We start from the raw sequence: 24,935 nt of genomic DNA on the forward strand, positions 1-24,935 counted from the left end.
ACGTCACGTCTGCGGATCGCTGCTGCAGTCAGGTTGATAAACAGGAGTGAAGAAAAATGTAAAAAGTTCAAAAGTAATCCCTGAGCTCTGCTCCCATCCGTAAACAGCTCCGGAGCAGACTCGGAGTGTTTATTCCTCCAGAAGGTCTGGCTCTGCACCGACTCTTTCCTCCACAGGCCAAAAGCAGCTGTATTGAGCTGAGATGGGGGACTGGCCGGCAAGATAGAGGTTGTGTTACGAGATGTTTCCGACAGTCCAGTTACAGGATGGAGTGAACAACAATTGCTTAGTCTCCAATTAGTAGACACATTGATTTACCTCTGTAGTCCCTGTGGTGGTTTGAGCTTACACCGTTCTCGACTTTTGTTAGAATTAAACTTCAGCTGAACTTGGCCGTTTTTTTCATCCAGTCCGGTGGGAATGACGACGCAGGCAACATCTGCTGGGACACACTGTGATGAATCGTAAGTGCCCCTCGACTCTCCTGAAACACCTGACCATTAAATCTCATTTGTGCATCAAATTAATAAACATGCCAGCTCGTGAGATCCACTCTGGCCTCGTCTTCTCTCAGGGATCATTTGCTTCTTTTATTTACAGTTTGAGACTCATTGTGCAAACTATTCTCTTACCAATGACTTTTCTTTATGTCTTTCACCACAGCAGGAATTAGTATTACCAGGAGGTCTCATGCAACTGCTAAAATATGCTTACATGGCAGCCACAGCCCTTGAACTACTTTATAAATTCACTTTGAATTCATACAAACATTAAACATTATTCAAACATTATTCACAGAGAATGGTGTATTGCAGGAACGCAGGGAGGGCGACCCACGAGATTTGTACCTCTGCAGCCTCTCAGATTAAAGAATATTCTCATTTTCTAACATACAGTATATGCTGTATATATTTTCTCTTTGCATATCGATGATTTTCATATTGGTAATTCATATACTGAGCCTCGAAACAATCGTAGCATACTCGGTGAAGAACTGTCATCACAGGATTTTACTGGCAATAATTTTCTACTCAGTCTGCAAGTGTGGACTTTCTCTAGCTCCCCTCTACCCTCACAGATGTGAAAGCATTTTTAGCCAAGATAACAACGTGATACTGTGGATGGCAAGTTTGGTCACTGAAAGGATTGACCTGAAACTTTGTCCAGACATTAATGGTACTCAGAGGATCAGTTCTAGCTCTGGTGATGCCCTGGTTTTTCCTCTTATAACACCACCTTCGCATTTACGGTTTTGACTGAAATGTTTTCGACATCTGTTTGATGGATAGCCAACAGGATTCTGCTTTTGCATACTTGCCACCATTAAACTGTGAAAAAGAGGGAGATTTTTCAGGGGATTGGCAAATGGCCTACCCCCACGCGCACGCCATGCTTGACTCTGCCTCTGTTTTGGGTTGCCAGGTAACTCAACACATAGCCTAGTCTATCCCACACAGAAACTGAAAAACACCTATTTGATTTGTATCACTGTAAAATCAGGAGATTATCGGGAGAAATTACTAATTGGGAGCACAGCAGGAGAAAGGGTTAAAAATAGGGAGAAAATTGCAAAAACTTGGGAGTGTTGGTAGGTTGGCTACTTAGCAAATTAGCACAAAATAAAAGTGCTAATTAGCAAATGCTAACAGGCTAAGATTAGTTAACCACCTAACAGGCTAACATTATAAACCTAAACATTAGAATGCTAACTTTGTGATTGTAAACAGGTTAGCATGCTAACAGGCTAAACAACAGTGGTTAACATTGTAAACATTATACCTGCGAAACATCATTATTCTAACCTTGTCAAAGTGTTAGCTGACATTAGCATTTAGCAGAAAGCATCCATGTGCCTATAAGCAGACCCTCAGACCTGCTAGCATGAGTGTAGCCTTGTTTTTGTATATTGTCAGATATGCAGTGTACAGTACACAGTGTTGTGTTGTGTGTGACTTCCTAATCACTATTAAACTAATGATCACTTGATCTAAAAGCAAGCTCGGGCTGATCAATAATACCTGTGAGAGAAGGCATAACATATTTCAAACAACAACTTAAGCATCTTAAATGTAAAGAAGTATAAGGAGAAGAAAATGTTTAAAACCTGCAGATTTACAAGAGTTGTTCAACATTAATACGGCTAAATCTTTGCCCAATTAGCTGTTTCTTTAATTAAATCTCTTGAAAATCAGAGGAAGGCCCCTATTAGCATAATTTCAGCTAATTACCCCCGAGAACAACACTGCAGCATAATTTGATGTCACATTTTGACAATTAGCAAATCTGCCATTTGCAAATTCTTTGACCTCCTCAGATTCAAAGATTATAAGCGAGTTTTTGAACGCTTAACAATGAGAGCAAGACTAATGAGCTGAGGCACAGTATCAGTGTTTCCTCTTGACACTGAATGCCACCTCCCAGGCGTGCGCCCGCTGCTGCCCGTGGTCAGCGATGGAAAAATAACTTTTTTCAGCACAGAGGAGTCCGCCACAACTGTCAATCATAGCTGTCAAACAAATGAATGAGCTCTCGCCGTCCTAACAGTTTGTGGCCTTCACATTTGACCCTCTGGAACTGATTGGGAGCCTGTAAAGCGACATGCATACTTATATTTACTTTCACTGCAATCAGAATGAAGGCAGGACGGGATAAAAAGTCATTTATATCAGTTTCCTTTAGCAAGTTATTGTCACGATTGATATGTTTTTAAAATGTAAATGAAAACAAGTCATTTGCAAAGCTCACACCTCCAGCTGAAGCTTTATTGTACTGTTTTCAGAGATGCAGCAAGGTCGTATGAGAGGTGAACCCCATTGTGAGAAGGCTGCCAAATGATTTCACACGGAGAAGGGCGCACGTCATGAGGACAGGAACATTTTTATCGCTAAATCATTTATGACATTTTTATTCAAATCCGATCCCTAAGCTAAAAATTTGTGAGGCATGTATAACCAGGACACCGCTAGCAGACAGTGAAGGACTCTGATCTGAGCCAAGGCCATCAATATACCATGAGGGCCTGTTTCCTCTGTGGCCTGCCGCCAGGTGAGCAACAGATTCCTGTCCTATTGAAACTCTTTAATGAGTCAGTGATATTAGGCTCAATACTTTTGTAGTGTTATTGTTTGGACTGGTTTGATTAAGAAAAACTAAAGCATCAGTTATTTCACCAAATCTCCCGAAAACAATGAGTGCACGTTCACTGACAAAGACAGTCGTGCATCAGGAGCAAAGGAGCTAAGTACTGTGATGTTGCACGCTGCCTTCAAATGAAACACGACACGGGAACTCCTGTACATAATATGCTTGCAGTTCAGATGGTTAAGTCATGAGAACACGATGTCTAGAAGCCAGCGAGGTTAACAATTTAGCAGGATAGAAAGCGGGTAACCAATTTCCAATATTGTTACAAAATTAACAAATCATTAACTTACTATCTTTGGCTAACACGGAGCTTTCCAACAATTTCCACTTGCAAGGTATCGCATATTACATTGACTCTTCTTGTGAAGACGTCAAACGCAATTGATTTGAAGGCAGCACTAGAGTCAAAATGTCCATAAAAAAAGGAAGTCAGCTTGGGTGCATGAGACAACTTAATGCAACCTTGATGGTGGCTGTCGTCCAGGAACGCAGATCTGAACTCATTAAACGCTTGATTTGAAGTGATCAGACGACTGCCTTTCCCCAGGATGAAGAAGGAGCTCAGCGATCGCCATTTTGGCAGTGATGATGATGATGAAGATCTGTACGCTCCGTTCTCTGACTCATACGTATTATAGAAGTGTTGATAGATGACATATGAAACATACAAACTAACATATCTGTAGTTTGCTGAAGCATACAGTGTCAACACTGAAGCAGAGGGCCGTTGTGTAAAAGTGCGGAAGAAGAACAAAATCAACTAATTTAAAAATCTCTCATCTGAGAGGGTTATATAACTGTCCCAAACAACAACTAGCAACGGTTTTAAGAAAATAAAACAGTGTGATCACAACCTCAGTTGCACCATTTAACCATTCCTCACTTTTACAGACCCACTGATTGTCAGATCAGAGAAATCACCATCTGGACCCGACTGAAGGTTTCAAAAAAACTTTGTCAGAAATTCTCTTTTTTACTCAGAAGAAAGGGAGAAACAAAAACCACAAGAAAATATTTCACAGCAAATTCGACTGTATACTGATACTGTGCTGATGTTTATGCAAAAGTCCATGAAAGCCTAACAAGAGTCTCTTGGAGGAAACTTTCCCTGAGGTAGAGTAAGTTCTTCCACATTCATTTGTATGCTGTAATATTAAATGTAAGCAAATAGTAAGTAAAATGTATTTAAGGTATTCAAGGTGTCAGGTTACTCAAAATAAGACCCAAATGCAAGACACACAAACCGGCAGATGAAGAACAAAAAGTGAGCTTTAATAATAATTTAGCTGAAAATCAAGATCTGAAAAAATACAAAACCCTAAGACGAAACGCAAAAGCAAAACAAAAGCCAGAGACAAACCATGGGAGAAGGGACACGAAGACACATGAACAGGCTCAGGGGGACAAAACAGACAAAGTGACAAAGACAGCAGGGAGCACACAGACTTTAAACACAAGGGCTGAGTAACTAATAGGACACAGGTGAGCACAGATAAAGGGCGGGAAATCACACAAAGGGAGGAAATGAAGAGCAAAACAGGACACACGAGGGCAGAACTTCAAAATAAAACAGGAAATAACCACAAACTCAAACAAAAGCCAATGTAAATAATATAAAACTGGTGTGATGCTAGGGAGGCAGATAAAAAGAGAATTACAGAGTTGAGCAATGTTTCTCAGATAGAAGAAACGTGAGGTTTAATGATCTGATATGATTTTCTTTTAAATTATGTCTAATTGTATAACTTTTCCCCTGTAAGCTCACAACAACATCACTAGATTTGTTTTGTTTTATACTAAAGATCTGCTGCGTGCATGTAATGACACACACATTTAATGTTTCTCTTGGCCTTTCTGATCGTCTCAGATGGATTTTAATAATTGAGATTTGTCTGCGTTTATATATAATTACAGAAACAAGAATGCCAGTTCCCAAAATAGCTGAATCGGTGGACACATATTGCTGCAAAGACATTTAGAAAAGGAGGAAATCATTTTAGTATTTAGTTAAAAGTATTACATCACTTTCATTTCAGTATCCTTTCTTTTCTTTTTACATAATATAATACATTTAAAAAGAAAAAGGTCAAATATAATAGATTACATAAAAGAATATACATAAAACTTGAAGCTTTGGAAGTTTTATGTCGTTTTATTTTTGGGTTCAGATTTTATATGACTTGATAATTGACTGTAATAAAGCCAAATGGTGATTAATGATGATCTATACCCGATAAAGAAAAACTGCATAGAGCACTCAGGGTTTCAGCCTTTAATATCTTTCATATGAACGGCAAGACTCACAGCAGCTCATCAGTATACAGCGAGGTGATTCAAGTAGGCTCTGTAGGGAGAAAAAGTACCACAGTACTGGGTTATTAAAATGTCTGCGCGCATGCATTATCCATAGTGCTGTGAGCTTGTCATATGAACACATTACGGCCATTAAATGAGATTGTGGGCTCGTTCACCTTCATTGTTTATCACCCAGAGGCTGGGATGTGGTTTCACTTTGAGTTTCGTGGACGCAAACTTGCCAAACTTTAATGAGGAGATAATATCCTGGCATTAGAAAGGAGCATAAATCCTTTCACGACTTCATCAAATATTTACTCATCTTCGCGCAGTCTTCTCATAAATCTGCACACATTTCTTGTCAACAAAATAACAGAATTCTCCGTAATTTTCCCAGAAGATATTTAGCCTCAACAAGACATCAGCGCAGATTAGGACGGATGAGAGTCGGAGCCGTGTGGATTGCGGATCATCGCCTCCTCGGCTGCAGGGGCTCCACACTCATGTCGCCCATAACAGTAGTGAGCCAGACAGGAGCAATTATTCACCATAAAGCAACGCAGCGCCGGCTGAGAGTAAATTACAGAGAGAGCCTCGACCAATTACTTCTTGTAATGGTGAGACAAATCTAATTTGACACTATAACACCCTTGCATTGAATGGACCAATAATGAGCAAGCCCTTGTTCGCACAAAACAGAGCGCAGAGAAAAGAGGAAAACACTCATCCCGGTGATGCATCCTCTTAATTAGAAATAAAGAAGGTTTTTGACATAATTACACCTAGCTGACAGAGACTGCTGTATTTCAGCTGGTGGTTGAAACTTGGGGGGAATCTCTTCTCCTCCAGGTTTCTGTTTGACCGGATACCCTTGGGGTATATGAGCTGATGAAATTCAGGATGAGGTGAGGGCGCCGTGCCCCCACTGTCATCAGAGGGTCGTCACCGCGCACCAATGAAAATGTCTCCCCCAAGAACACACAGGCCATGAGGAGCACTATTAATAACACATCCACCTCTGGGATCATGCTAAATCACCTCAGGGTTACAGTCTGGTATGAACTTTAACTCGATGTGATAATTATTTGTCGAAAATTACAAGACAGCTTCAGTTAAAGAGAGTCAACTGCTGCCAGTTAACACTGACTGGTATTCCCTTTTATTAATGAGCAGGTTGTATTTTTTATGATACTCCCGCTGCCTGAGGAAGAGATTAAGCCTGAATGTATATCATCATCGTATTATTATTTTAAAGTACATCTCGTGTGTGTGCTATATAAGTAATAAAGCCATTGACGTTAGCTTTAAAGGCAACATTATATAGAAATTGCCCCGTGTGTGTAAGGGGTAAGCCAGCAGCGAAGGACAGGAGTGTGTCAGTCTGATGGTGTTCAGTCTGACAACTAAACAGATCCTCACTCATCAAATAAAAGACAACTTCAACCCACAAAGCATGAACCGGCCAGTTACAGCGAAGTGTAGCTGAGCGCGTTTACACCGAGGCAACCAGGGCGATGCTAACTCGCGGGTTGCATCGTTCCTGCAGCACTCTGTCGTGATGTGATTAAATAATGCACGATTCATACGTATTGCATGTTGTAAATGCAACTGCAGACAGGCTGTAAATCTCCCCATGTCTGTTAATCTCTGTGACACTTTTATGAGCCACATGTCTGTTCTCACGCTGGATGTGCTCATGGCAGCCCCCCCTCCAGCGATGCCTTCATATCACTTACTGTATGGATCAGGTGCTCGTGGAGCTGGAGGGAGCTACGGTGAATTTCCCTGACGGAGATGGAGGAGAGGGGAGGGTGAGTGCGTGTGAGGAGAGCCATGACAGTGAGCGGGGCAGGGTAATTTGCTCATGTCCATTCATTACCTTCATTAAAGTTTGAGGGGAAGACACATGCTCGCTGTCTGATTTACTCTGTCAATCACAGCAATGATAGGACAGACAATTAGGCTCCCTCCTCCAATCAGATTCTAGGAGGTTGTGCATGATCGGACGGCAGGCCTCATTTTCAGAGGACGTATACAGAGCTCATCTGGTGTTTAATGTCTCTGTGGAAGCAGTAACCTACGTAACATCTTTGACTTCATGAATAAAAAATCTTGTATTTCCCTTTCAGCTATAAAACCCATTTCTTACCTTTCATACTTTGTTCAGTAAATGTTAAGATTAACTATTTATATTATATATACTGTCTTCCATAATTAAAATTGAATGAGTTATTGGAGCGAAATTTGGCAATCCTATTTGCATCGTTCTCCACTGCTGACAGTCAGGACGATATAAACAAAGTCACAGCCATGCTAGCAGCTCATTAGCACTCTGTTTAGGCATAGTGGTGGTATTTTGAGCTAAATGCTAACATCAGCATGGGAACACAGGGCTCCCAGTGCGACTATTTCGATCACACATGTCACCATAATTCTGTCAAGCGTGTCTAAAAAATGTCTTTTTTTTTTTCTAAGCCCTTGGAGGTTATCGCAATTTCTCTGATAAACCATATCGACCCATCAGCGACATCCAGTCTTTTGGGTAAACTCAAGCTGTCATTTTCTTCAATGTTCAACGAGGTAAATTAGGTCAACGTTAGTAAGAGACTTGCATTTTAGACGAATCATATGTTTTCACTTAACATCATTAAAAATAATGTAAGCTTCATGACACAGGGGTTTTCTATTTGAACTTTATTGTAAACAAACATTGTGATTGCTCCTATTAGAACTAAACACAAACTATAATTGAGGCTAATGTGAATTTCATTAGTTTGGCGTGTGTTTTTTGACCTGATGATGGCATTGCAATAGAAGTAAATGGCAAATGGCTCCCTTTATATAGAGCTTTATCTGAAACACTTTACAAGACTTTCGCCACTCATTTACCCACCCACGGCTATGGCAGCAAGCTACAACTCAGGGTGCTAGCCCAACCATCAGGAGCATTTGTGGGTTCAGTTTCGTGCCCAAGGCTTCCACATGTGTAATGGAGGAGGCAGGGAGGCACCTGTGTTGTTAGAAATCAGGACCAATCTCTGTACCAAATTTTAGGGCAAAACAACATATATGATTCGTGACCATGAATGTCACATTAAACCCTCCTCTGTCTAACAGATATCTTGTTTCATGTTTGGAGGATACAATCCTAGTTTTACATCCTGCCTCATCATGCTGTTTTGGCTGTTTACATCAAATTAAGGAAGTAAATTACTTACTCAGTTTTTTACTATTGTAAATTTAAAAGAATATGCATGAAAGATGATGTAAGATTCTCCACAAGAAACCTTAAAGTGGTCACAGTAGTTTCACAACCATCCCAGACGACTCAAACTGCCAGCTCAACATTTAGCACCGCAGTGAATCAACACCTCTGTGACTGTCGCAGTCCCATCTTTTGGTCTTCTTCCTGTTTGATGGATATTTATAGGCAATGAAAGACTTCTCAGCTTTGCTCAGTGTCAAATGGGAAAAAGATAATTAGGAGTCACGGCACAATCTCAATCGTGATCAGTCCAAAAACCAGGAGGGATCAGTTCTATGGAAGTTAATGGTGTGTTTTGTATCTGTTTCCTCCCACTGATGTCAGTGAGTTTTGAACAAAAGAATAAACGGCAACATGACGCTTTGAACAATATTTTATTAATGTTATGCTTTTCTACATTATTATACAGTAGTGCTGCAGAGGCCTGGTGGCCTTGAGGCTGAACTGGATGTCAGGCTGAAGAGCTTGATTGGAATTAAGGCTCTGTTGGAAGAAGCCCCCGCAGTGACGGCCTCGGGAGGCTAAATGGTCTTTGTCATTTAACACATTGTCGGTGGAAATAAGTGGACACGTTTGCCCGTGTGCTTTGACTTCTAGGATTGCATGAAAGAGCAGAGAACAGCGTGAGAGGAGGCGACATCCACACATTTAAATTAGTGCAATAAGGTCAACATGTGCATGTATGCTTGATCTCATTAAGTGGCTTTTGTTTTCTACGATTGCGAGGGAAATACTGGTTGGGTTCTTGAGCAACAATCATTGCAATCATCTAATTGCTACACCAAATTGTGTGACATTGCCTTTTCCTAACTGAGCATCGCCCACCTCAAACCAAAACTGTTCCAACATGGCCTTTTAATCTACCATTTTGGACATCTATATTTTCAGACGGCTGTAAGGCTGAGGAGGACTCGGAAAATACCTATGAAAGCATGAAGTCGGCTTTACGGTATTATGTACTATGAGTACGTAATGGACTGTATGTTATTTCACAATGCACACACACCACACATGAGCTTTCAGAGCTGTTCGGCTTTGACCTGCTGGCATTTCTGGAGGCAGAGCAGAACAGATCAACTCTCCCTGCAGCCTCCCTGCTGGGCAACAAGGATCTCACTGAGTCGTGTGTGTGTGTGTGCGTGTGTGTGTGTGTGTGTGTGGACAGTATTTTCCCTCATTGTCACCAGTTTCCACAGAGCCTGTCATCCTCCATCAGCTCACTGTGACTGAGATCATTAAATGGTTGGTAACTGCGAGAAGCCAAAGATCAGGAAACAAACTGTCTGCTGTAATGATGCTACTGTACACCACAATTAGAAAGGCATATTATATATTCTCCTTACTTTCAGATCAGATCACGTAGAGCCTCTCCTGATGAGTAACGCCAAACCCCTAGCGACTGCTGTGCAGCGATACACTCAGGATATAATAAGTGCATGATATGCTATATGAGAACAATATCGTGTCTCCACACAAGCATGAGTGCGATATTCTCAGGCTTTACATCATTTATGCACTGTCCACTGCATACAGAGAGTGGGGTAATGCGTCATGCATTTTCCATGAAACATGTTTGGTTTTTCTTTTGCTGTTTAAACCCGAGTTAGTGCAGCGATGAAGTATCGATTCTCGGATCTTAAAAAAATCTGAACTCCCTCTATTTCATCTACTGTTGCTTTATTTCATCACAGAACGTGTCAATAAATCTGTTCAGGCTTTCTTTCTTTAAAGATCTTTTTTTCATTATTTCATCATTTACTCCAAAAAAAATTTAATCACTAACTACAGTTTGTTTGCAGCTTTCGGTAACCTTTTAATTTACGGGTCGTTAATTATGTAGTGATATGAAGACATGGCTAACAAATAACAAAACTAAAATGAATTAAATCAATATAATGTCAAGTTGTAGTAGTAGAATCACTGGCAAATTATTGGAAAGTATTGGATAATTACAGTAACGCAGAACAAAAAAAGTTTGGTTTGTAATTATATGGGAATTAAAGGTGAAAGTGATAACATTTTTATGTATACAAATATATATATATATAAAAATCTACAGCGCTTGTAGAAAGGTGCAGAATAAAAGTATCTCTTTTCCTTAAAAACATTATCATGATTGTGAATTAATGATTTAAAATGTTTGTCAGGCACAAAATTATTGTTTTGTTTATCTCTGTGTGAGAATTCTGACAGCTGGTTCCAGCTTCTAACAAGGTTTGTGAGCCATTGGTATGAGGTTGCCGAGGGTCAGCAACATTACGTAGCATCAGCAATGTTACCTAGCATAAGTCCACGTTGCGTAGCATCAGCAAAGTTGCGTAGCGTCAGCAACGTTACGTAGCATGAGCAACGTTACCTAGCGTCCACAACATTACGTAGCATCAGCAATGTTACCTAGCATAAGCCACGTTGCGTAGCATCAACAAAGTTGCGTAGCGTCAGCAACGTTACGTAGCATCAGCAACGTTACCTAGCGTCAGCAACGTTACCTAGGGTCAGCAAAGTTGCGTACCATCAGCAACGTTTTATTTCTAAAAAAGTAACTATAACATTAGCTTGCTAGCGGTAGCAACATTAGATATGTTGGTATGCAACAAACTGGCAGCCACATGAGGGGGCCGATGATTTGAACAACAGCAGTGTTTTGATGTAAATACAGTGGAAGGGGCTGTGGTGAAATGCAACATTTAGTGCTGAATGTTATCACAAACACCTCTAACCCACTATTAGCTTTCCACTGCCTGTAAGTGTTATGTAAATCGTTTCCTTGAAACATACGGGTAGTTTCAACATAAAGACGAGTACAGTCATAAGCACTTTAGCTATCGTTTCCTTTTCCATGGTCTGCGTAGGCTGGAACATACAGGTCATTTTTATTTGAAAGAAAACAACACAGTAACCTTCACATTGGATATCAAGTGTACAATATCACCTTGAAATATAAATAACAAGCACATTACCTTTATTATACTGAAAGTACGAACCTATGTCATGGAAACTGGCTGCATTCAGTCTGTACAACATGAATGTTGACATGCTGACCCTTTGAATATGAAACCACAACTTGGTATTATCTTGTATTCAAATGCTAAATACACAGTAACAATCAACGTTTTGTGTTAGCTTGATTCCCATGTAATTAGTAGTACTTTCTGGTAATGGTACAACTACACCATGTGATTATCCTTATTCAAGTGATTGTACTTTCGTTTTTTCTTAGTATTTCTTCACATTACAATGTAGATAACGGCCTGTTAATTAAAGGGTAACCCAGTTTTTTTTTGGAAGACAACTAGGCTGCAAATAAAAAGCCTTTATTGATGTATTTTTACATTAAAAAAGGCAGGTAACAAAATGAATTTAAAAAACAGTGTAGGGGGATTCTTTATGAAAAATACTTACATACATACATCCTGACGATAAAGCACGATTTGATGATTTAATTTGGCTTTGAATAGTCTGTGCTGGAAGACGCATGGTGTCTCATTATGTGTGGAGAGGAATAGTTGTTGGATGTCAGCCTGTTCTCTCGAGAGACAAAAGTTCAAACGTCACTATTTTTAATTAATGGATCATGTTTTTTTTGGATTCTAGCACCAAATCCTGGAGATAGATGCTCATCTACAAAAACTGCCGTGCATCACACCAACGTAAAGCTTGTCTTAAAGGAAAGATTGAAGACAACCGTTTAGATTTTATAAACAGATTAAAAGGACGATTTTTTTAGATTGAAACTTGCAGTGTAGCACTTTTGGATTACTATTGGTAGCTATCATGGAGTTATAGATACTAAATTATGCAGAAGTGGTAAATCTTTGATTCTAATTTAGTTTCTTTCCATTTAATATGTAGATATTTTAAGCTCCATCTGTTTTAGAAAAAAAACTTTACTTTAAAAGTAAATACAATTAGACTTTTGCTTTCACCAAATAATGAACTTAATTTGGCTAAACTTTCAATGAAGACAAACAAAAATTACAATATCTTCAATATAAACTCAAACAATCATTAGCAGTGCCATTAAAATGCATCAAAAACATCTCCCTTGTGATCATTAATGCTTTCCTTGGTCAAGTGTTTTGTTTGATTAAGCCGTGTCCACCTGCCACATTTTCCAGCTCATTAGCAGCTCGTTACTTCAACCTGCTACTTAAGCTTGCAGTGAGCGTAACACAATGGCCTCATGGGAGAACAGGTGACCAGTCTGCCTCTGCGAAGGAGGTGTTGTTGCGTTCGGATGAATACCAATTAGTACATAAGTACATTCTCTCCATTTTAAACCTGCAATGTGAGCAAACATGGTAATGAACTGCAAAACAAACCACAGGAAAACACAAACTTGAGTATTTTCATTTGTGTTTCAGAGCAGCTCTCTACATTTTTGATATCAGTCATAACTATTCTTGCCTTCTTGTAAGCCGGCTCACCTCTTCCTCACGGCCATGACATTCAACACACCTCCCGAAGAAGACATTAGCAACAACCAATTAGTAAAGACAGAGATAGCAATGATTTCCATCAAGACTCGTCGGTAGAAGAAAAGAAGACACCGCACGGTCAATTAACGCTCATTTACTGATGTAATGACAGCATCATCCCACCGAACCCACACACACTCATCCATTCAGTCAAGGCCGACCGCTCTCTATTGATCCGACTGCTGAAGAATGTTATGCATTATAGGGCTGTGCTTTCACTATTATTCATCTCAGCTGAATGGATGTATTGCAGCAACAAACAGAAAAAACACTGTAGGGAAATAAAGTGAAAAGGAGTGTGTGGGAGGCGATGCTGAGGTCCAAATCCACACAGGAAATGGTATAAAGAAACTTACGTTTACCCTCGGCTACGTGGCAAAAACAGAGTTATAACAACTACAAAACAGAACTAAAAATAAGCGACATTAACTGAACTGAAATAATCAAAATATTTTTTCCTAGTATGTCATTTCTGCCATTCAGGGTCTCTCAATTAAAACAAAACAAAGACGTAAGTGACGTGGGATCATGGGAGCTTTTGTCTATTGTTAGACAACCACCATCATTAATGAGAATCTATCCCCGTGATGTTCAGGGCTGCAGGCAATGTTTCGAAATTTTGTTCATGTTATGTTCAATCAAAGTCCTTTTAGGCGAGTCTTGCCACATGGCAGCCATCTTGGCAAAGCCACCGGGCAGTTATTTCAGGCTAACAACACCAGGGCCCTATCTAGATGAATGGGGGAGAGAGCGATGTTTCAGGGTTTTGCTGCTATGAAGCAGATGATTGGCTTTTGTGGGGAAGGGGCAGGATACAGCCATACAACCATCTATGGTGCTGCAGACTTTACTATTCAAAAATGCTTTAAGTGGTTCGTCTCCTCTCTTGTAAGGTCTCCGGTGCTCCACAACAAATGAAACGCACCTTTACCTCGAATCAGTGACTAAAATATTAGGTATATTTATTACTAAGGGGCTTGCTTATAGCTTCAGGGTATCTTTTTCGCTATCCTCCATTTCCATTTCTACCTCCTAACTAGAACCCAACTTCAGCTGCACGTGCAGACATCTCAATTTCTTCTGTCAGAAGCTGTTTTCCACGAGGAGTTAACTCTGGGGCAGCATAATAGATACATGGTTTCATGAATTAACAGAACCAGACTGAATAAAATATAAAAAATGGGACAGCTTGAGTCAACTTTACACTTGCCAAACCATGCAGGAGAAAATTAGGCGGCAGAAAACACTGTGAAGAGACTTTGGAGTAGATGTAATTAATGTGAGCAGGAGGGACTGATTATAAACAAACCGGTGGCATCCAGAGCCTTTAAATTAAGTTGGGGGATCAGTGAGACGGAGCTCAGGTTTGTTTGGCGATGATTAAAAAGCAACAGCTGAGCTCTCTGATGGAGCTGCAGTGAATTCCCACGTCGGTCTGTTCCCAATCTGATCATCAACAGCTCAGAGTGCATCTACCTGCCAGATTAATAACACCTGATATTTCCACAGGAGGGCATTCGTAATTAAATATTATGGAAAAAGTACAACCTTGACTGCCAATATCACAGCCCAGACTTATTCAGAAAAAAGTCTGAACTTCTGGTTTCTATGGCGACTCCTATTCATCCTCCTGAGAATAAAACATTGATTGTTAAACGATGGGTCTGAATACCAACAGTCGGCAGTGAAAGAATGCGCCGGGCAGAACCGACTGGAAATCATACAAAGGTGACTAAACAGGATTCAGCCCAAATCGATACAAGCTCAAGGTCAGCTTTTTGTTGGGTGTTGTTGTGAAACGAAAGAAAGTCAATGTGCGTACACCGTGGTATTCAGAAACAAGGCTCCCAGCAGATCTGAATGGATCATTGAAGTACATCACACAGCGACGGACCTGCAGGTCGAAGCGAGCATGTTCCAGGTGTGACTGCGCCGAGACGGACGGCAGGATGCAACCTCAGATGTGGACAGATGTGGCTCTAAAGTAGTGTTTTTTCCCCTGAGGGAGGCCTTTGATGCTGCTGACATCGCCGCATTTTAGTGACAAAATCCATGCAGCAGATAAAAGGCTGAGATGTAACGCAGCACGAACAGGATGCAGTTTGTGTGAGTTACGTCCTCTCAGGAAGTAACAAGGTAAATATAAACCTAAAGAAACTTAAAGATGAAATCTCGAAGAATTAGCGTGAGACAAAGGAATAGAAGAATTCAAAAGGACGGTTTTCCAAAAAAACAAAACATTATAACTTTAAATTACTCTCAAGAAAATGTATAATGTAAACACTAAACTTTCACTTTTGTTCTTTCTTCCTCCTACCTGTTGTTGGATTTAGTGGGGAGAAAAAACAGGGCCACAGTATCAAAACTCGGCAACTCACATCAAAACAATCTTGATGGACAACCGGCACTGCGGGTACGAGGGATGGACCCTGTCCTCGTCAGAAAAATGACCATATAGGTCGAAAATGAAAGCAGCTTATTATGAGCCCTATTCACGTTTGTAGTTAGTGACCTCTAGTGAGGTGGTCATTACAGCTGGAAAGGAGGAAGTGAGGAGGAGAGTGTAATAAAGAGTGAGAAGTCTGTGTAGGGAGGAGGTCGCGGGTGGATGGACGGTTGGTTAAACAAGCACAGGACTTTCATTCAAGAGGCCGCTGTTTGTGTCGAGTGTGAAACCAGAAGTCAACGTTAAGTATGCGGGTGTGTTGAGAGGATGTATTTATGATTTCGGGTGAACTGTCCCTAAACACTGAAGATGCTAAAAAAAAAGGAATTGATTAACATCTAACTGGACAAACTCAGCTACTTAATGGACCTTGAGGTGAGATTGCTTTGTCAATTGGATGCAAGTGAGCGTGAATCCTTAAATGGTTTTATGCTGTGAGTGAGAAGACAGTTGTTGTGGATACTCATGTTCCTGTAAATGAGTATTCATCCTCCATGAAACTTAAAGGGATCGCTGTGCTGCATCTTTGGTGTATAAATATCTTATTGGTTGTATGTTTTTAAGTTTTAACCTGCAGGATTGAGCATTGGATGTAAAGTTTGACAGTCAAGGGTCAGAATAAGAAGCTTTTCAGTCCCCTTATTGTTTTTGAGCCAGTCCTGACACAACTTTGAGACAATTAAATGGGAAGTTCGTCCAAATTGTAAAAATGCGTGTATGAATTAGATTCTTCCTTCAAATGAGACTTCTGCTTGTCAACTCAGATACAATAAAGGAAAGCAAAAGATGTGTCTTGATGCAGAAACAATGTGCCAGTAATCTAATAGTAAGTCTATAGTAAGGAGATAAATACTAGGGTTTCTTCAAAAAGTCTGTTTCCTCGTTTCAGGAGAAGGAATTCAGATATTTTCACTTCATACTTTGATAACTTGATAATTTCTCCCCTCAAAAACAATTGTGTTGTTTTTCATATTCAAGCTCTTTAATTGGGATTAGGTGATAATGAACAGGCTGCTTGTTAGTTCTTGTCACAATGGACCTGTTGTGTTCTGAGAGGAATGTCTCCAAGAAACACACACAACCTCCCTCAGCATCATCTGGAAGTATTGACGTGTTTCCATAGAAACTCTGAGCTACTTTCCACTGAAACGAAAAATATTTCAGGGAACAGACACACAACATTAACAAATCCTGGTAGATTTAACACAAGATCATTTATGACACCCACTGAGGTTCAAGGACTCTTCCTCTTGTGACTGACTGTGGTCTTAAATTTAGATATGCATCATCACATCCATCACCATCATCATCAAGACAGGGACCAGAGTTTCTCCCACATATTTAAACTGTCTGTCAAACTTAACACTTGATCACTTACTGGTAAAAATTAACACACTTAAGCGGATTTGCATTTTTTTTTTCTTGCCAGGACAGAGGAGGTGGATTCAGATTATGAAGTCATTGGACACAGAATAAATGGAAATGACATTTAAAAAAATGATTGTACCAATTAAACAAACTTGTTTAATAGTCAAAGAAAGTAAAAAAAAAAAAAAAACTCATTACTTTATGACATGTTGACACATTATTCATTTCATTTTAACTTTATTTGACATTGTTGGTGCTCTAGCTAACAGGAGCTAACAGGCTAAATCCATTAGCAGTCATCAAGCTTGGTTGCTGAAGAGACTATTAATTTATATATATATATTTGGCTAAAAGGTGAGAGAAACATCACTGGCATGAACGTGACGTTAAAAGATGGAGTTATTTCAATTTTTTAAAAACAAACTATAAAACTTTTATTTTTCAGGATAATAAAAACAACATTTTATAATCATCGATTGAATTTGTATAGTTTCTTCATCATTTCACAAATTATTGTTTTATTTTTTTAGTGTTTGTTATATATTAACTTTTTCATTTATATTGAACACTCTGGGCCTCCATAAAAATGTGTTTTTTGTCTAAAATTTGAAAGGAAAAGGCTGGGAAATGAAAACGACAGGTTGATGTAAGTACAGGGGACGGGAATGTTGTCAAGGATGTCCTACAACATTTTTTACACATCATTTAGTCTTTTTGGAGGGATACTGTTATATTTTCGACCCTGGTCGTACCATATTAAGGAGTTTAAAAACTCAGTCAGTGCTCCTAACAATAAATACATGATCGCTCTCTCTACACAGAATTTTAGGTCGTGTTTCCTCCAGCTTCTGCAGATGCCTTGATGGAGCCAGTGATGCAGACATTCAGGGATAAAGCAGGTGCTGATAAAATGACGTCAGCCATTGCAGAGCCTCAAAGACGCCATTGCACAAGTTGTTCCCCCCCCCCCTCCACTTTTATCTAAGTACGCCGCCTTGTTGTTCCTCTTATTGTTCTCCGTGTTCTTGTTCATTTCACACCTCTCATCCTGAAATGGCTTTGCAGATTTTGCATGTTGGACATACCAACTCTCTAAAATCACTTCACTTTGCCCTGAAATGAACAGAAAGAATAAAATGTTAACCTGTGTTATTTCAGTTTCTCCTGCAATGTAGTGATGAGTGCCCACATCACGTTCAGCTTCGGCGTGTGATGTCCTTGTACCAATCCCTCCTCTGATGCCCCGTTCATGCACGTGATCAAAGGCCAATAATCTGACCTCCACCTGCATATTTTATACGTGTTTGTGCTTCCTCTTCGAGGGCTTCGAAGGGAGTTGTTGGGAGAACGCCCCCCATACATTATTCATGAGGCCGGCTCCCCATTGATTCTGCTGCTGTTTAATCTCAGCGGAGGCGCGATATTTTCCCACGTCAAAGTCACCGTCACCACTCCCTCAGTCTCTGCTGTCACACAGAATTACCTGCTCCACCCTCCGCCAGCTGAGGTGAGTTCAGGGGTACGGTGGGAAGATTAGACAAGTGAGAGTTTCAGGGCCCCGAGCAACTTGAGCAACTGTGGAATTAATTTGAGAAGGACGTTGTTGCTTCTTCTTACTGTGACGTCTGAGCCTAAGAGTCCTAATTGTAAAGGTAAGGGTGGGTGTTAAAACCTGTGGCTTCAGAGACCCTTTCTGTGTGGGAAGTATTTATAATATTGAATAAAATATGTAATATTTTTTGACCTTTATATTATTTTGCGTGTTTTATTTAAATTGTTTTCATTGTGGACTCAAGGCTGGACTCCTTTTGAGCAACACCTCATATCAGACTGTATCTAGAAGAAAATAAAAATGTTCCTGTACGACCCCAAAATCTTTTTAAATTCTTCAGTACCACACAACAAAATTGAACCATTGTGTTGCTGAATGACGAGAGGTGAATCACAGACTCACCTCTGAGAAATGCACTTTTTGTCTGCTCCTTCCCGCCTTGACAGGGACACTGACAACATCCCCGCAGTTGGCCATGACAGGAAGCTGGTCACATATCCAGTCACAGTGAATGCAGTCAGAGCAGCATCATCGACCGCCTACAGCTTGGCTAATTGGCAAAGGCTCGGGTCCTTGAATATTTCATACCAGACATTAGTTATAAGATCAAAATGAGTCTCTATTTGCCTATAATGACCCCCAAAAGGTTAAGGATGGGCTCACTAGTGAGGCACTCTCTGTGCAGCGAGGGAGTGCTCACACAGCTAATGACGTTCAGCAGTCCATCAGCGGTTCGGTGCCGTGGTCACCGTCAGACCACGGCGGTTAGAGGAAGAAACCCTACAGAGGAACAGGTATCGATTATTTTCAGACTCAATCAGCCATGTGAGTGAAACATATTCTCCGAAATTGATCATATTTCAATTTCAGCATCATATTTTTAATGAAGTGAATGGAGATATTCAGAGCCCTTACTTAAGTAGTAGCAAAACTACATGTAAATATATTCAACTGTAAGTTAAATTCTGCATTTAACATGTTTTTTTAGTGATAAACATAAAGTAAAATCAGCAAAATGCTGCAGCATCAGCAGTTTGAAATACTTTGTATGCAGAAAGGCCCTTTAGATGAGTGTTATGTTGGTTTATTATGTGATATGATCGGGTAAATAGCACATTTGAATATGTATGTACTCCTGGGTGGTTAAATCTATGAAAAAATGATGTAACAGCTGGATAGGATGTAATGCTGTCACGTCACATGTCTTTTAATAATGTGTATTTTACCACAAACAAATAATTGCCTTTGGAAAAACATTTACAGCCTTGTTTGTGTTTGTTTGTGGCAATAAAACCGGGGGTTTCTAATGAGACCTCAGATCTCCAGCCATGTTTGTGGTGACCAACATAGGTATCTTAAGTTAAAACATGGTCTTTGCCTAACCCTAACCAAGTGGTTTTTGTGCCTTAACCTAACCAGAGCATAAGTACAGCGTTGTGATAAGAGAAAAATGTATTTTGCCGTAGCGTACTTTGCCAACACTCATTCGGGCGATTGAGTTGCTCCTCTTAGTTTTATTTTTGTCTATCTCCTGAGGGAATGATCTCGCTCTTAAGCAGTTTAATGCTGGATTATGTTCACCAGCTGGTTAATAACTTTGAGTTTGTTCTTTTGTTGTTGCTGAAAATAATGTTGATGGGAATAACGAGACAGACCAAGACAAAGCTCTGTACTGGAGGGGAACAGTCACAATAAATGCCCATATTCACATGAGTCTATCATCCACCGTTAACAAGACAATATTGATCGGAGCAGCTTAAAGGCACATGAGTAAATGTACTTACTTTCCACCACTGATAGCGCTGTGTGCTCATCCAAGTGATCAAATAGGCAAACATATCCTCAAAGAAACAAGCCGCACATGATGCATAGTGTTCATTCATTACAAAGAGGAAATTTGAAAGTGTTCTCATGTTTGTTTAATTTTGTGTTGACCTAAATTAGGCAAACACTGTGAGGCTAACAGCCGTAATATAAATGTAATTGCTGCTATTAGTGTCACAATAAAATACAAATAAAGAGCATGTTAAGGGTTTCCACATGAGTAATCATTGTAGGCACAGGGTCACAGGTGAGTTATTTCTCTTTATAGCAGGCCTCCGTCTGATTTCACATACTCGTGTCTTTTTTTTCCCTCTCATCCACAAGTGCAAGACAAGTCCAAACTCATCATGCGTCATCCACATCCAAATATAGTTTACACAAATACTCAGTAATAAGAAAAGAGTATCCTGTCAGCGCTGCCTCCGGCGTTTCAAAGGAGATGAAAGAGTTTCTTGACAGAAATGTCAATGTTTACTTAATATTTCATCCGTCTGACGTGACCACTGAATAGTCATGTAGAGGGTATAATCTCTCAGGAGTTAAATGAACGACCAAATTAGCAGTTCGATTTCCATATCAAAAGCTGTTGTGGTCTCACTGCTCTGGACCTGGGTGGGGCTGGAAACTGTAGAAAACAACACAGGGAAACAGGGATGTTGCAAGTCTTTTCTCTTGTTTCCGTGCGATATGATATTCAGTGTGATTATTCTGAGATGACATGACTTGAAACCCGGTCGTCGTCACTTCACCTCCAACATGTGACATGCTGTAAAACTGTGCTGCGGAGCAATCAAACAGGTTTTATATTAAACCTGTTATGCATTAGGGATCACACCTGTCTTTCACTCCACATCAACACAAATCTATATCCTCACTTTTCAGGATGTTGAGCACGTGTTTTTGGAAGGAAATCTCTTGTTCACACTTCTAATTATTTTTTCATGATGAAATGTACACATATCAGTTGTGTTGCTTGCAAGTTTGTAATATTTTCAACCACAATTCGTATACATAGCGCCTTAAATTACACCGGCCGAGCTGTATGGATCCATTTAATGTTTGTTTCAGGGGTTTTTAAGTTGTTTTTTACATTTGAGAAGCCCCCAACTAGTTTGGTTGTTAATAAGAATGCTGCAACGCTGTTATGCTGTAAAGCTTCAGAAATGGTTTGTGGACTGTAAAACTTCACCCAACTTTCCAAGCCCGTCCTCATCAGAAAAACGACCAGATAGGTCAAAAATGAAAGCAGCTTATTATGACTCATATTTACTTTGGTTGTTGGGCGTCGACCTCTAGCGGCTGTATTAATTATTACAGCTGAAAAGGAGGATGATTGGAGAAGTAGTATAAAGAGCGGAAAGTCTGTGTAGGGAGATGGACAGTCAGGTTGATCAAGCACAGGAGACCGCTGTTTGTGTTGAGTGTTTAACCAGAAGTCAATGTTGATTTCTTTTAGCGTAACGTTTAGCGGTAACTTAGGTAATGCTGCAGGTCATGTTGTTTTGGGAACGGTGATATGTGTCGTTTTAGACGCTGTCAATCGACCTATTCAGTCATTTTGGTATGAGGATGTGTTGGATTGTCCATTGACTTGGGGTGATGACTGAAACGAATTGCTTTTAATTTTAGGGTAAACTATTCCTTTTATCCACATCTTTGTATCTTTACATTGAGTCGGTTGGTTTATTCCCTGTTGATTCTGCTCTTCATTAAGCTGTCCAACAGATTATAATTTCTGCCTCACGACAACATAAAAAACTGAACACTCTGGGAGCCCATTCAACAGAGAATTTAATATGTGTCGCTTGAAATGGTTAGAAACTGAGCTCAGCTCAATATAATGGCATGTGGTCACATAGTGCGAGCTTTATAAAAGCTTAATAAGTGTGGTGAGTGTCTTATTTACTGTGGGTCATGAGACATTAGCTTCACAGTATTGATCTCCGCTGGTCTTCTTGGCTGAGTGATGTTCAGACGCTGTCAAGACGGTAATCGTTTCATCCAACACCTCTCGCAAAAAGTAACCGGGAATTCAATTAAGTATTGATTCATATTAGTGTATAATAAGTTCCACATGTGTCACTGAGAGTGGAAACTAAAATATACACACCGTCTCTGACTCAACTTAAGTTTATCTCTGCAAAGCCTGTATTGGATTTCCTCCCAGATTTATTTAGAATAGTTTAGACATCAAATATATAACACACTTTTATTGATTAAAACCCAAGACATCTTTATTGTAAGTGTTCTAATCAAGTCACATACTTAAGTCTTAGCTATTGCTGTTCCCATTTATTTATTTTCTTTGTCTCTCTCAGTGTATGTGCTCTTTAATGGAGGCTGTTCACTCTTTTCTGTTTTAGGCTTTGCTCTTTTTGGTCTTCATGTTTTACTACCGTTGAAATCTTGAACTACATTTGTATTACATGAACTTTTGGATTTAAAAAGTGGATTTATCTTCACTCCTGTTTGTCAACCTGACTGCAGCAGCGATCCACGGAGCTGACCTCCACTGTCAGGTGTTTAGGTTCAGTAATGCTGACTGTAATGCTGACTGCTGCCTGGCGCACCGCTGAGTGCTAAGTTCAGTCAGAAGTTTACATTTTATTCACGTTAAGTTTAGTTTATCAGTCCCTTTCTATCTCTTCTGCTGCACGCAAGAGCTGACATGTCCCCAGTAGATCAGTATCACTGCTGCAACGTCACTTCTCACTTGTAATCCTTTCACGGATATTTCAAATGTTGCCAGTAGTGTTTTGTAACAAGGGAGAAACATTTCTATTCTCCTGGCACGCTGCAGCCATAATGAGTGTGTGAGTGTGTGCAGAGTATCAGACCTGTCATTGATTGGTGGCATGATGAGGAAGCAGAGGACAGAGTCAGGCCAAAGGATAAGAAGCTGAGCCATAGTCTGAGCACAGGCTGTCAGCGAACACAGCTGACCTTATAGCGAGGAAACCTGCAGAGAAAGTGAAGCAGCCTCTGCAGCGCTTTGTTCAGGAACTTGATAGTAGCTGGGAGGCTGGAGGGAGGTTTTTTGTTGTTTGTTTTTCATGACAGAAACCACCCAGGGATGCGACTGAGCCAGGTTGTTTTTAATTGCACTCGCCACCTTGGTTAAGCTTTAATTACTCTCCTCTGAAGCTCATTGTGCTGGTTTGCTGCTTCATCTTTAAGCTAGTTGTTGGATTCAAAGACATGCTAATGCTTTCGCTGAGTTTAAAGTAAAACCTGGGCCTCTTTTCTCAGCCTCATAAATAAAAACACACATTAAATGGCCTAGTTATCAGTCAGACTTCGTACAATGGTGACACATTTTTAGGTGTTGCAGCCAGGGGAGCGAGTTGTCTCAAAGCTGATCTTGACTCCGACTCACAAACATTTGCACACAGTGACGTACGTGGTTGTTTGTGCACGAGTATCCCTCTTAACATCCTCTCCAAAGACGGACCATCTCCAATTTCATAATCCCACTGTTTGCATGTATGAGCATGTCCCCCTGGTCAAGCATGAGGAAGCCAGTGCTCGCCAGATCTCGTTGATTGTCCACATGAGTCTCTCGAAGAAAAAGCAATTCAGTTTTTGACGCTCTTGAACGTGATTACTGAAGTGTGTAGAGTAATAAGAAAATATGAGGTTTTGATTAAAAGAGGTGTAATTATGATTCATGAAAGAGAGTCAGCGAGTATTAAAAAATTGTAGATAATTGTTGTTCAATGAGATTTTCATTTTGTCCTTTTGCAAAACAACCAATAGGCAGATTCTGTACTTTGTTCGCTGTGGTAACTTTCTTTTTATTTCAACAGCATGTCTTCATACAAAACCAAAGTTTGCATACATTTATTTGATAGCCAGCTGAAATCCAAAACTTGCTGCAGGGTGTTGCACCAAAGATGCTGAAGGCTTCACTAAGATACAAAGATACACGAGACCAAAAAACCAAGACAAATGAATGAAACCACAAGCAAACTCTGACAACAGTTGACAGACTGCAGACAGGCTACGTTTAACGCTTAACATATGCCGACGATTCAGGGAGCAACTGCTGCGTCGCTACACTTTCACTGAATGAAACTGTCTACACACATGTGAGAGCGGCGTGATACGTGGTGCGAGATCCGCTCTACAAAATAGGCCAGTCTTCTATTTGTATTTCTTCGGCGAGGTGTGCGTGTCTCCTGTATGCGGAAATGGGCCATACTGTCAAGTGTCAATATTTTGTTAAATTAACCAACTGTATGCAGGAAATGGCTCTAGCCCCAACTAACAGGTGGTGCTTAGTAACTTCATCTAGCTGGATGTCTGGATGTTAACGTATTACACAAACTCAGTGAAGAGCTGAAATTTGACAGGTCCTAAAATGAAGACACAATCACAAAAACAAAAGCTCACCGGCCGGTTTTGCCTGTGATTCACACGACCCTATGCTGTAGACGTGCTGCAGGTGTAGCCAGAAAGAAATATGTAATCTGCTGCATATCAGTCCGCATATGTTATGTGTTCATTTGAGCCAGAAAAGTGGGATAAGATGATGTAAAACATGGTTTGAATTGAGTTTCACTT

This window comes from Pagrus pagrus, assembly GCF_965226575.1.
Source record: "Pagrus pagrus genome assembly, chromosome: 20".
Taxonomy (NCBI): domain Eukaryota; kingdom Metazoa; phylum Chordata; class Actinopteri; order Spariformes; family Sparidae; genus Pagrus; species Pagrus pagrus.